This window comes from Numida meleagris, chromosome 4, assembly GCF_002078875.1.
Source record: "Numida meleagris isolate 19003 breed g44 Domestic line chromosome 4, NumMel1.0, whole genome shotgun sequence".
Classification (NCBI taxonomy): domain Eukaryota; kingdom Metazoa; phylum Chordata; class Aves; order Galliformes; family Numididae; genus Numida; species Numida meleagris.
The window spans coordinates 1,227,008-1,241,429 of NC_034412.1; the positions used below are offsets into that span (position 1 = coordinate 1,227,008).

At 43.1% G+C, this 14,422-nt stretch overlaps 1 protein-coding gene and 1 long non-coding RNA gene across 3 annotated transcripts in view; one reads left to right on the forward strand and one right to left on the reverse strand.

Annotated features, from left to right (window-relative positions):
- The window catches only part of LEKR1 (leucine, glutamate and lysine rich 1), a 63,607-nt gene extending 61,572 nt beyond the window's left edge, over window positions 1–2,035 (forward strand). The window contains exon 14 of the mRNA XM_021395006.1: window positions 1,398–2,035. The gene's annotated coding sequence lies outside the window, so the exon portion shown is untranslated. The remainder of the gene's footprint in view (window positions 1–1,397) is intronic.
- The window catches only part of LOC110397943, a 17,649-nt gene extending 4,464 nt beyond the window's left edge, over window positions 1–13,185 (reverse strand). The window contains exons 1-6 of one of the 2 annotated variants that reach the window (XR_002438100.1): window positions 12,267–13,185; window positions 7,802–8,908; window positions 6,626–7,399; window positions 3,377–3,477; window positions 640–1,659; window positions 183–324 (exon numbers count right to left, since the gene is read on the reverse strand). This is a non-coding gene — a long non-coding RNA (uncharacterized LOC110397943). Of the gene's footprint in view, window positions 1–99; window positions 1,660–3,376; window positions 3,478–6,625; window positions 7,400–7,801; window positions 8,909–12,266 lie in introns of those variants that run through there. The other variant, XR_002438101.1, reaches the window with a different exon arrangement.

Below are 14,422 nucleotides of genomic sequence, written 5' to 3' on the forward strand. Positions count from 1 at the left end.
TGCCTTGTGCCTTGTGCCTTGTGCCTTGTGCCTTGTGCCTTGTGCCTTGTGCCTTGTGCCTTGTGCCTTGTGCCTTGTGCCTTGTGCCTTGTGCCATACCTTTGACATTCATCTTCTGTTCTTCATCCGGTTTTGTATTCTTCCACCTGGTAATCACCCCATGGCAACCCTTTTCTTTATTTCCCCATTTCATTCAGTATATACCATTTTACTACAACTCTGTTTAATCCATTTTTTCTTCCGCCCTTTCTTCTTTGTCTTCATCATCATGAGCTATACCTTCTCAGGAACTGTTTATTTTCAACTTCTTGCTGCACATCATACCTGGTGAAGAAAGCATCCTGTTACCACTACTGGCAGACACCGCTCCACTCCCCGCTTCCCTTTTCTCCAGCTTTTTCTCTCCTCCCATATTTATCAATTATCTGTTCATTCCCATGTTCACTATTTTTTCTCCCAGAGCAATTCACTTCTACCTCTCATTTGTACACCCTTTTATGTTAGGCTCCTCTTTATCAGACTGCTCCTCTGCTGTCCTGTCCCTGGGCAAGACAGCATCATGCTGTTGGCAAGACAGTTCACCTTCTACCCCCCCCCAGCACTGAGACATTACCATTATAGCATTAGTTGCTTATTTACATTCACTACTTAAGTATCATGCTATTGTTCAGGTCTTAGCTTGTTTGTGCTTCATCTGTGCATCGCTCTCGTTCACTCCCCGTGGCTGCCGCTCTTATCAAGTTCAGGATTTTCCTCATATTTCTTTTAACCATGGTGGTTCCTTTTCTGCTCTTTCATCTGTCCAAATCATTCTTCAGTTGTACAGACTGCCACAAATTGACGCCATCACTCATGTCCAAGCCTTCATTGAGGGCTTCTAAGACGTCTTCTAGTCTAGAACAAGAGAGTTCCATTACGTTTCAGTTCCATTTGATTGCCTTTTTACATATTCTATTTTAGCATTTGCTTTTCATCTATTTTTTGTGACCAAGCACCATCACCAATACACGCAAGCAATCTGGAAAGCTGTTTTCAAATTACTCAATCAACATCTTAAGTGGAAAGCAAGGCTGGGTATTTTTTCCTCTTTGGATTGTCAAGAAACTACTTAATTCTTCTTTAAGGCATTAGTATACCAGCTACACATCCTAGTCAAGGTGAAGTCACAGGGAGTGATGGGCCACATGAGATGTTAGTATTAAGACAGTTGATCCCCTTTTACAGACCAACTCCTGAAGTTTCAGAACTATGCTCTGATAGTAGCACTAGTCACCTGCTGCTTAATACTTTATTCTATGAACATGAGAGCAAGACTTAAAGCGAACACCAATGTCCAAGAAGTTGTACTCATCTGAACCGTCCACATGGCCATCATACTAATCCTGTCCCCTCTCCAGTCCCTGCAGATCCGTTACGTGACTGATGAGACTGATGCAGTAGACTTCACCCTGAAAGCAATTGAGCAAAGGTATCAATCTCATGAGCAGACAGATTTGAACAACGTTATGATTTGATTCCTACATAATTCCAAGAACTGACCTGCTCTGAAAAACCCTTTGGAGTACTGGAATTGGACCACTGCATTGTCATCCCCATGGAACACCCATTTGAGCGATTGTCACTGTTGGATATGTCCTTCACTTCTGAGCCATTAACAACCTTGGGGGTGAAAAAGAAGAAAACACATTCTCAGGGTAACTAAAGCAAGCCTCCTGTTACCATCCACTACTTTAAAAAAACAATGTAAATTTATGGGATTAATTGCACCTACACGCTTACCATCGTTGATTGAATCTACCCCTCTTGAACACTTTGAAGCCTGATCCTCGCTGCTGTCATTGTTACATGTTATTAACTAGCCCTAGACATGTAACATGTGTGAGAATGCCGCTCCCTCCTCAATGACATACCCCTACTGAACCTAACATATGATTTACCATCGTACTTCTAACATAACTCAGCTTCTCGGTGTTTAACCAACCATTATTTTCATTCACTTCTGCAAAACCTCTCATCAAATAAAACCCCGAAACTACCCCATGAATCTGATCATGAACTTAAGCTCTCCCAACCAGTTTTCAACCCCACACCTATTAGGAGGCAGAGGATGAGTAATGGAATTCCTATTCCCTCTTCTTTTACTCTCATCACTAGATAACCTATGCATAAGCCGATGTCTATCAACCCTCCAGCTACCAATTTTTTTACCTTATCACAAAACTCTTAATTCCAGTAGACAAAACCAGCTGTAAGAGAGCATTCATACTAACATCATACGGTATTCCTCTGTATCATCATCTTGCTAGATCTACTCCCATACACTTGGGCAGCTGGGGTAAAGGCATCAGTAAGCCTAGCTCTAGCCATCCCACTAGGGCTGGCCACTCTGCTAACATGCCTATGAAACCAACCCATAGCCTCCTTAGGCCACTTGTTTCCGTGCCACTAATCCCCACCCTAATGGTAACTGGGACAACCAGCCTACTTCATTAGGCTACATACATTCACCTGCTGGCACTAGGCATCCACCTAACAGCCCATGTCCCAGCACCTAGGCCACCTTCTAATTCAGCTCATCTCCAAAGCTACCATGGTGTGCCATTACTTTTGAAGGGCATGATTGTGTCTTCCACTGAATACTTACAGCCTATTCCTGACCTATTTAGTCCAAGCAGAGCTCTGCCGTGCCCCTACAATTACCCCCAGTAAATGAAATCAGCCACCCGCCCCATTACACAACTCGCTCTACTCGATGTCACAGCAGGACTGATCATTACATCCCACATCATGCCAGTGAGAACTCCCCAAGTAACTGTTCTCATAATCACAAAAAACTATTGCTATTGTCATCACAATCCTTGGCATTATCCTAGCCTTTAAACTCTCCAAACGCGACACATACCGTGAACAGCCCCAAAACAAAATACCCTCATAAAATGCTTCTCTTCATTAAGTTACATCAATCCCCTAATAGACTGATTCAGCTCCACAAACCTACTAAACTAAGGACAAAACAAGTTGCCCCCCACCTCACTGATATATCCTGACAAGAAAATTCACTTATCTCCACCTACTTAGGATTGCTTTCTTCCCTATCAGTTTTAACTGTCTTATCAACACATAAGAAATGTTGGCATTTAATCTCATGAGGAACTTCCATTACCCCAGTATTTGTTTGTAAAGCAGCACTGTCAGACACACAGTCCAGAAGGTTCCTGCAGTAGATTGATGTTATCTTTTTTATGCAGGTGGTTGGGAAATGTGAAGGTTGGGGGCAGCCTGAGATGCAGCAGCTGTGAGATAGATAGTCAAGTTTGGAATCTTGTGTGGAAGAAGCAAGAAAATAAGATTTCAATATTAGACTTCTAGGACGTACCTGAAGATATCCCTTGGGCTAGAGTGTTGGAAAGGTAACTGGTCCAAGAGAACTGGTCAGAGTTTAAGTGTCACTTCTTCCAAGCTCAAGATCAGTGCATCCTTTAGAGATGAAACAAAAATGGTAGGAGACTTTAATGGATGAACAAGGCGCTCATACATGCATTCAAAGCAAAGAAGACAATCTCCAATGCAGATAAAGGGTCTGGTTGCTTGGAAGGAATACAGGAATACTGTCAGAGCCTGCAGGGATGCAACAAAGAAGGCTAAGGCACACTTGGAATTAAATCTGGTGAAGGAAGTCTAGGACAACAAGGAAAAGTTGTTTTTTTCCTTGGTATCTCTCAACAGCAAAAAGACCACAAAGGAAAAGATGCGAGTCCACTGCTTGAAGAGGATACCTTGGTAACAGGGTGTCAATGGTTTACGGGTGTTTGGCCCGGTTCCGTGACAAAGGGGACGGGGGATCCACGGGCCCGTGCCCTGGGAAAAGCGAAAAGGGGACAAGGGTAAGGAGATGGCCCTGAAAGCAAAGAAGAGCGGCAACAAGCTGAGGAGCAACAAACTTATTTACTAAATAAGATATCGGAATGCAAAACAACACACTATAATACAATATAATTACAATTGAAGCTGATAAATCCAATAGAGAGAGAGAGATAATGTCCCAGAATCAAGGTAGGCCTTACTGTACTACCGATGATAAGACGGCTGGAGAGCGAGGTGCTGCCAAGACGAGAGACGACGGAAAAAAGGAACGAGGTCTCGTGATCTGCAAGTTCTTATACTGCGAGCTTTTATCTTTTCCCTCCGGCTGGAAAATGGTAACAGGAGAAAAGTGCCATGGGGACTGTAGTAGTCCTTCTCTCCTGAGAACCAGGTACATCCACTACATGATGTTATGATGTGGAATAGCAATAACCGAAAATCACAAAACCATGACACAGGGGATGCTGCACATCTACTTCGCTGTAGTCTTTACAGCTGGGACTGCCCATCAGAAAACCCAGATTCTGGAAGCGAGAGAGAATCTGAGGAAACAAGGAATTCCTCTTATTCAATGAGGATCTGATCTGAGAACATCTAGCAAAACAAGAAATACCACCATGCACACAAATGCATGGGCCCCAGTGAGATGCACCCATGAATGCTGAGGGAAGATAGAAGTGATTGCCAAACCACTCATTTGAAAGCTCTGGAGAAAGGGAGAGATGCCTGAAGACTGGAGGATAAGCAATTCACTCCAGTCATCAAGAAACACAAGGAGGATGCAGGCAACTACAGTCCAGTCAGCTACACCTCCGTCCCTGGAAAGGTGATGGAACAACTTGTTCTGAATGCCATCTCCAAGCAATTAGAAGCAAAGTAGTTAACCAAGTTCAGGGAGGGTAGATTTAGGTAAGGTTTAAGGAAAAAAACTATCTTTTACAGTGCTGGCAGGGAGGCACTAGAACAGGTTACCTAGTGTTGTGCTTGATGCCACATCCCTGGAGACATCTAAGGCAAGGCTGGATATGGCCCTGGGCAACCTGATCTGACTGTAGTGTCCGTGTTCATCACAGGGGAGTTGGACTAGATGGCCTTCAGAGATCTCTTTCAAATTGAAGCATTCTAGGATCCAGAGTAGCCAACAGTGGATGCTGTCTGCATTGACTTCAGCAAGGCATTAGATGTTGTCTCCCACAACATCTTTGTAGTGAAGCTTACTCATTGCGGGATTGATGAGGGGACAGTGACATGGATTGAGAAGCAGCTGACTGGCAGAGCTCAGACAGTCATGATCAACAGCAGAGCCTCTCAGAGGCCTGTAACTAGTTGTGTTCTCCAGGGTCAACACTGAGCCCCATCCCGTTCAAGACCTTCATCAGTGACCTGGAGGAAGGGATAGAATGCATCCCCAGCAAGTATGATGACAGTAAAAGCTGGGAGGAGTGGCTGACACATCAGAAAGCTGCACTGCCATCCCATGAGACTTGGAGCTTCAACAAGTTTAAACTGCAGGGCCCTGCACCTGGAGAGGAATAACTGCACCAATCAGTATAGGTTAGGGGCTGACCTGCTAGAGGGGAGCTCTGCCAGTAAGGACCCAGGTGTCCTGGTGGACAACGTGTTGGCCATGAGGCAGCAGTGTGCTCTGTGGCCTGAGTGTCATGGTTTTGTGATTTTTGGTTGTTGGTATTCCACATCATAACATCACGTAGTGTATGCACCTGGTTATCAGAAGAGAAGGACTACTACATTCCCCAGGGTACTTTGCTCCTCTGTTACCATTTCCAGCCAGAGGGAAAAGATAAAGACTTGCAAATCGAGACCTTGGTCCCTTCTTTTTCCACCGGTCTCTTGTCCTGGCAGCACCTCGCTCCCCAGCTGTCTTATCGTTGGTATTAGAGTAAGGCCTACCTTGATTTTGGGACATTATTTCTCGCTGTACTGGATTTATCAGCTTAAATTGCAATTATATTGTATTATAGTGTGTTGTTTTGCATTCCGATATCTTATTTACTAAACAAGTTTGTTTCTCCTCAGCATGTTGCCGCTGTTTCTTTGCTCTCAGGCCTATCTCTCCTTACCCTTTTTTCCCCTTGTCCCGGGCGTGGGTCTGTGGTTCCCCCGTCCCATTCGTCACGTAACCGGGCCAAATGCCCGTAAACTGTTGACACTGAGAGCGTTCAGCCTGGAGAAGAGAAGACTGAGAAGGGATCTTATCACTGCTTATACAGTCTAAAGTATGGGAGCCAAGTGGATGGGACCAGGCTCTTTTCAGAGACAGGACAAAGGGCAACAGGGAGAACTGTAACACAGAAAGTTCCATACAAACATAAGGAAGAGCTGCTTCGAGGGTGACAGAGCGCTTTAACAAGCTGCCCAGAGAGGTGGAGTCTCCTCTAGAGAGATTCAAGAGCCACCCTGACACTTTCCTCTGCAATCTACTTTAAGATACCTGCTTTAGTTAGGGAGCTGGGTCTCCATAGGTCCTTCCTTCCAATCCCTGGGATTCTGTGGACTCCAGCACATCCCAGCATCCATAAGTCCTACCCTCTACTAAAAAGAACCCTAACTCCCTAAACAATCCCCCCCACCTCAAATATCTGTCTGATGATATTTTGGATCCCTGTTGCAGATCTGCCTCATAACCCAAATTCTTATCACACGTCTAGCTATACATTACATCACAGATGCTCCCTTACCTTCACTTCCGTAGCCCACGCATGCCAAAACATACAGTACAGCTGACTAATTCAAAACTTACCCTCAAACCATACCTCATTCTTCCTTATCTGCATTTGCCCAGATGTCAGGTAAGGTTTTTGTTATGGCTCCTACCTGCAAAAAGAAACCTGAAATACAGAATTAATCTGTTAGCACTTACAACAACTGGCTTTGTGGGCTGTGTTCTGCTATGAGGATAAACAATTCTGAGAAATCACAATTAGCAATCACATGTCTTCTTCGCAGTAACTGGAGCCATAGATAATAAAATAGTTAATCATTAGAACACCACCCATGACTGGTCACCAGCTGGATTTAACTCCATTCGCCACTCTCTGGGCCCAGCCCTCCAGCCAGCTCCTTACCCAGCAAAGAGTTTAAGTGTCCAAGCCACGGGCTGCCAACTTCTCCAGGAGAGTACCATGGGAGACAGCGTTGAAAGCTTCGCTGAAGTCAAGGTAGATCACATCAACAGCCTTCCCCTCATCCACCAGATGGGTCATTAGATTGTAGAAGGAGATTAGGTTGGTCAAGCAAGACCCGCCCTTCACAAACCCATGCTAGCTAGGCCTGATCCCCTGGTTGTGTCACACATGCCGTGTGAGCTTTCTCAAGACAATCTACTCCATAACCTTCCCTGGCACCGAGGTCAGACTGACAGGCCTGTAGTTCCCCAGATCCTCCTTACCACTCTTCTTGTGGATAGGAATCACGTTGGCAAGTCTCCAGTCGACCAGGAATACTGATAGACGATGGCCATGCTCTTCTTCAGGTATCTCCCAGGAAGGAAAGAACTTCAGGGGTTTCTCTAGCTCTCAAAAAACAGTATTCCACAGTTCAGTATCCTCAGAAACCCCCTGAACAGTCCCAAGCACCTCTCAAGGCAATCCCTACACCAGCTCCAGTGCAGCAAGTAATCCCCATCAGGCCAGTAGAGACAAGTCCATCTCAGGAAAGTAAACCATGCAACCCCAGTGAAGTCTAACCACAAAAAATACGTACCCTCCCCATCAACAGTAGCCACCCCATTTCTTCCCAAGTCTCATGAAAACCCTAAAAGTCACCCCAAACAAAAGCCACTAGAACAAATTGTAACCCACACCTCATCACTTGCTAACCTCCCCAGCTAGGGAGGAATGCAAGTCACCAACATATCCTCCTCCCAGGTACAATCATGGTGGTTGGAGAGGACCTCTAGAGATCAAGTTCAACTTACCTTCTAAAGCAGGATCCCTGCGGCAGATCACCCAGGAAAAACATCCAGGCTTGTTTTGAATAGCTCTTGAGAAAAAAACTCCATGACCTTTTTGAGCAGCCTGTTCCAGTGGTCTATTGTCCTCCTAGGAAACAAGTCCTTGCAGAAGTTCATATACAGCTTCCTACCTTTGAGCTTTTGCCTGTCACCACTTACCTTGTCACTGCTCTCCACTGCAAAGAGCCTGGCCCCAGTCAGAATGGCTAGAAATAATATCTAAAGGAGACAAAATAGTCCTGCTAAGTTTGACAGTGACCCACACGTACACCACATCTATCATAACATACCTGATGCTCATAAAGGGAAAGACAGCAATTACACAGAGGCACAACCATTATCAACAGGACATCCACACCCCCAGGACCCCACACAGCACCTACCCAGCCTTGACCTGCCTTTTTATACTGTCTGCAGGCACAGCCCTTCTAATGAGGCAATCAGCCACATCCAATGAGAAGTGGGAGAGTCTCCGTCTAGGGGCTAATGGTGATACACTGCAGCTGTAGGTTTTGCTACAGCAAAGTGTTAACAGGTGAGCAGCAAGCAACAGCTGAGCAATAAATTGAACCTTCTGTCTGAGTGCTGGCATGACTCAGTCTGCAGCAAGGTCATGTAAATTTTTGACACCCTGTGTTGTTGTGCCACACAGTGTTTGGGGTGTTTTTATAGTACAAGTTAAGTATTACAGCTTGATAAAAGCTCTAGAGGATAGTCTAACATACTGAGTTTGGTCTTAGGCTTCCTGGTTTCATACTGCAGATATTAAAATGAACCTGCTTATTGCTATGGGAGTCCTTCCATTGGTTTGATCACAAGAAACTGGGAGATCAAAACATCGCTTTAATTAGAATCTCCTTAATTCCCATGGTCTTAAAATGACAATTCCAGTACTATTTTGCATAATGGTATGAAGCAAAATCTCTTTCAACAATAGCTATCGCTACGTACCTTAGAATTTCCCTAAGTCACTATGGGGTTTCATTCTCTCTCCCGTGTCTGCATGCTCATATTCTCAGTGGTTACGTACTGTAAAGAGTTAATGACTCTTTTTTTTTTTTCCTAAGAACACTAAAACACAATTAAGATAAAAAGAGATTTTAATGAAATACAACTTGTTTTTGCATCTCATCAGTAACCTCTCTTTGCAACCTACTAAGGATTGCATCTCTCCTATGGAAGATTTATTTTAAAAAAGTTAAAAGCGTGCTATAGCCGTAAGTCCTCATATCACTGAGTAAACAAAGCCCACCCACATACCCCCCAGACCATAAATAGCATCAAAGACACAAAAGAGACCCCCCCCAACCAATCAGTCACCCACACCCAGTTATAGACGCCGATACCACATCTACCACCCCATAATACACAGAGGGATTAGACCCCACAGCCGAGGACCCTAACATGAAACAAAACCCAAGGAAAAACACAAAATAATTCATATATTCCTGCTTGGTCACGCTCCGAGGATTATGACTAGAAAAGCCATAGCTGTTCTTAACTGTGGGAATAACACTTTTATTTTTTTTTAATAATATAGCCCTCCTACTAAGTACGTTTCTTCCAGGCCCCTCCTTTTCCCCCTGGTTGCGTGCGCTATGCATAATTGTGCATACATTCATATGCCCCATATACCATAGTTCCAGTAATACATACCAGATATGTACTATACCCATTAAATGTAAACGGACGTGAAATTCTTTGGATGCGTTTCTCCCAGTGTATTAGACATGAATGCTTAAAGGATCGATACAATCACGAACCTTTATTATAGCTAACATGCTAACAGGCGTTGCCCAAGAGTCATAGCTTAGAGCTGAATCTGAGCCGGCATGATGAGTTTATTTGCGTTCCCTGAAGTTGTTTCCTGTGTGAGCTTTCTTCCCAAGGTCACGTTTTTAATTTGCTTAATATTCTAAGAGAAACACAAGTTCAGAATTGTGCAACTGAATATTTGTACTCGATGAGTACCGTGGTAGGATGTCTATGATACTGAGGCATCACTGGCTAAACTTTCTCATTTCTGATTTTTCTTTCTCATCTAGCAGAGTGTACCCAGGTAGATATGTTCTTACTCTCTGGGATACTTCATGTGTTACAAATGCAAAGAAGGCGAATAACTATTTTTTTGCTTAAGCAATCTGTGGCAAGAACTAATATTTACTGATGAAAGACACATTCAGAGAGTTAACTGTTCAGCGCTTGCATAGATCCGGGGCAGAGAGTTGTGCCGGGCTGCCTCGTTCTAAAATGCTCTGAGATCTGTAAAATCAGCTTAGAGTCTTGCTTACTGTAGGGAAATATTGCTGCTAACATCCAAAGCCTATTAAAAGGGGATTTCGCATCACTGGAATTTATTATCAAATCTCAAAGTTGTGAAGAGCTTTTTTTAATAGATTTTGGACTTTATAGTCTCTGTCGGGAAATAATATTGTTGATGTGGTTTACAGATTGTAAGGTGTATTTTTCTTCGCTTTCAAGACAATTGTTTTAAATTACAGTCTTCTAACAGCTCTTCGTGCGCTCCCTTTTTTTACCTTTTTTTTGTGAGCATATTTTTACGTAAGTTTCTTAAGCACATGGGATGTTGGAAATCACCTACTTTGTTTAGGAAGCCTGCTATCTTTGTATGAATCACTTCCCCTTCCCCTTCTGCGGGACGCACGAGTCTTTAGTCACATTGAAACCCTTCTTTCCTTACTGTATTTTCCTAACAAACATGGTAATTAGCCATGCTAAGTACAGTTGGGATGTTGGATGGGAGATTGTGTGAAACATTAGAACTAGAGAAATTAAAACAGAACCATTTCATGAAACTTTTGAGGACTGCAGCTCTTAGAGAAGCATTAGCTAATTAAAACCACCAGGACAGTTCTCGAAAAAACTACTGAAGCTAAAGGTTACACTTGAATGGTATGTGTCAAAAACGTTTTTTTTTCCCTGTTTGTAGCCCTTATGGAATATGGGTTTAAAAACTCTGTGCACAGTGACAAAATTCTTCTGTGTTCTGATGGCCCGGGGTAAGGAACCTTGAGAAGACTTTTCTTGCGCTGTCATTTTTTAGCTTTTGCGCAGGAAAGGTCGGGATGCTGCTCCAGCTGGGCTGAAGGACTGGGTCGCCAAGCTGGTAGGCAGGGCCACCACCAACACACGTGGCCTGAGAGCCCCTCAGGATCTCTTCCAGGAGTGAGCTGCAGCTCCCCTGGTCTCCCCAACCCTAGGTCTCCTTACAGTGCCGTACGTGGTGCTGGGTCTTCGTAGATGAAAGTTTTTCTGGGGCAGGAGTGGGGCATTCAGAGTCGCACGCATGGGTGTCCTGACTGAAGGGAACTTCGTCTGCTGAAGTCAGGCACTCATGGAGGGCTTTTCAGAGTTGGTGGCTGGCTGATAAACTTCTCTAGGGAGGAAAGCTGGAAAGAGGAAAAACCTTTTGCAAGGTCAGGCTCTAGTGTTTGGTTTTTGTTTGGAGTACAAAAAAGTTTTGAAAATACCAGCATTTATGAAATCAAATGGCATTCACTTCGTGCTCTTTAATGTAATTTCCAGCAACGCCCATGTTATCGGGCATCTTGTTGCTGACCTCTTTGGTCTAAGAACAATTCACACTACGTGCAGAAGCCGTAGTTCAATGTTATAAGCTTTGTGGTTTTGCAAGTCTCCTCCTTTTTTCTTTTAAGCAATGCAAGCAAATTGTATCCAAATTCAGCGTGATGTTAATTACAGTTCATCTCTGACCATTCAAAACCACTGTGAAACAGAGGCCTACTGTCTCAAATAGAATCATGGCAGGGTAATTTAAGAACGTTCACAAGGAGAGATGGGACTGAGTGTTGAGCAAGACTGTTGAAAAGGTAGCAGGAAGGAAACATAATAAGTGAAATGAGTTGGTGTTATTTCTGAGCTGCAATCTGGTTGCTCTGTTTTGCTCTGCCTTTTTTTGCTGTTTGCTTGAGAGAGAGGTAGACAAAGGCTGTTTGAAGAGGAGAATTTCTTGTTAGAGAACGCCAAGCAATCTAAAAACGTAATCTGAGGTGTAATCATCTTCCCACTCTGTTTGAATAGCTGTTTTGTAGTGGGTTTCCACAAGGAAATGTGTGTTTAATACTATTTTCCCATTGCTGTCATTCAGATGTACGACAAATGAACATTAATCTAATAACTTACATAATCAAACTTAAATCTGGGGTCTGAGCCATAAAATTTCTGTCAGCGTATAACCCCTTCAGGAAAACGCATGACCTGGTTTCAAGTCAGTGTCTACAAAGAAACGCCCTACAATAACCAACAAAATCTTACCACGTTGTGGTCACTGAGCCAACATTCCGAAGCCAACCCTTCCATGCTTCTGTCTGAGACCTACCATGGGGCATCTTTAAGAAAGATCGCTTTGCTGAACTTGGTTAACTTGCTGTTTGGCACCTTGTCCTACCTGTCCTGTAGAGGCACAGGGTGGCAGTTGGGTGGCAAATGAAAAGTCCTCAAGGATGGCAGGGTGTTTTAGTGCAGGAGCTGGCAGCAGGATGACATAACGAGGCCTCTGTTAAAAACATATTTATATTGAGAGGTGCATGATTGAATATCTAATGCTCTTCTGTCGTTATCAGAAAGAAATCAAGTTCAACTTGTAATAAAGTGCATGCGATGATTTACTTTAAAAAAGAAAAAAGAGAAAAGAAAAAAACAAGAAAGCCTTCTCAGGCTTTTCCTCTTTCACTGCTTCTGTTTGTTTTTCCACAACGGACAGATTTTATGGCAGTTTTTCAATCCAAACATATCACTCAGGTACAGAAGAGGAGTAGAAATGTGGCATGAGTGGAGAATGACTACTAGGCCAGATGGTAGGAAACATAAAGCTACAATATATAAGCAAAGAGTTTGTGTTGTAAATACATAACAAATCAGTGAAGGAAACAGGGAGGCCTTTAAAAATAGACAGTGACATTTCTTAGAGAAAGCAGACGTTGCTTGGAAAAGCCAAAGCCATTTTGTCTGTCTGCAGAAAGACAAGCATTCAAAAGCGTAACAGAATCTGGATTTCCAAAGATGAGCAGCAGTATTTGAAACAGAAATGAGATCAGGTTAGGAAAGAGAATCTAAAAAAAAAGACCCCAAAATATTAAAATCATAGAGTGATAGAATCACCAAGGTTGGAAAAGACCTCCAAGATCACCCGTTCCAACCGTCCACCTATCACCAGTATTTCCCACTAAACCACGTCCCTCAGTACGGCATCTAAACATTTCAATGCCTGCATCTGGCCAAATGTGGTGGTATTTTGAAGTAAGTCCAAAGAAAGATGGGGACTCTGTATTCTGCAAATGTGAGAGAAGCCCAGTAGGAACATTCCAAGGAATATTCTTGGTCCTGACTTTTCTCACGTGGTCCTTGGAGGACAGTAGATGGAGGAGGGTGCAGAAAGGATTTGCTGTGGTAGTACAGATTTTGTAGGTAGAGTGCAAAATACCCACTCTGATTTACTCATCGGATCTGTGATCTCAAATTAGCGTAGAGTGATAACAGAATTTTTCTTTCAAAGGCAACGTGTGTATTTCCAGTACAAAGCTTGAAATTAACCTTCTTTGTCAAATGCAATTCCTACTGAAAAATATGACAGTTTGTAACAGGGCAGGAGGAAAATGCATGATTTAATATTGTGAGAGGCTGGATTTCAGCAGGAGTTAAAAATAACTGAAGGATTAAGTAGACTTAAACTTCTTTGGGAGCTGTGGGGTATCATGGGATTTAAGAAGTGATAGTGAAAGAATCACACGTATAGGTTTTTGCTGTAAGGTAGCAGTAGCACCTGTTTTAAAGTTTAATGTTTGGAAACCTTAAGATGTCAAAGTACTTGGTTTAAGCTCTAGTGCATTAGTGGAAGGAGGAAAGCTGGGTGTGTACATGACTTGGTTTGTTGAAGTCCCACAAATTATATTCGGTGGGATGCAGCAGACTGTAAAATTGGAAAATGGATACTGTAACTTCATTCAAAGAATGCAAACTTGTACGAGGAAATTCAATGTTTCTGTGGGGTTTGTTTTGAAAAGATAATTAATGGCCTGTACTTATTTTATTGGAAGAGGAAGAACTTCTGCAAAGCATCTTAGAGCAAATCAATGAGAGAGGCTGCAGTTGTCACGCAGCGTTCACAGCATTGTCAGATGAATAACCAGTTTTAGCTTTTAGGCAAATCAACAGAAAGTTAACTCCTTCTTAATGGCGTGAATAAAAGGCAGATGTGTATATATTTTATATTAAAAAAAAATGAGAGTTAAATAACTACAATTCAGGCATCCAGGCAGAATAAATAATAATAAATGGTATCTTAATGAGAGAATGGTCAGAAACATCAGACTGGGGCAGTGTGGGCCAGCTGCAAGCTCTTACCTTGTTAGATAGATCCTCTTAGTAACCTCGCCCTGAAGATGAAGTCTAGGAAAGAATTACTCCTAATTTAAATATTACCATTGAGGATGTGGATATTTGTCCTCTGCGGCTTCTCTTCTGAAATTCACTGTCTTCGAATTCCTCTCTGCCTTGCGTTGGTTTCAGAAGGAGAGGGGAGAGCTTGTGCGTCCTCATGCCGGA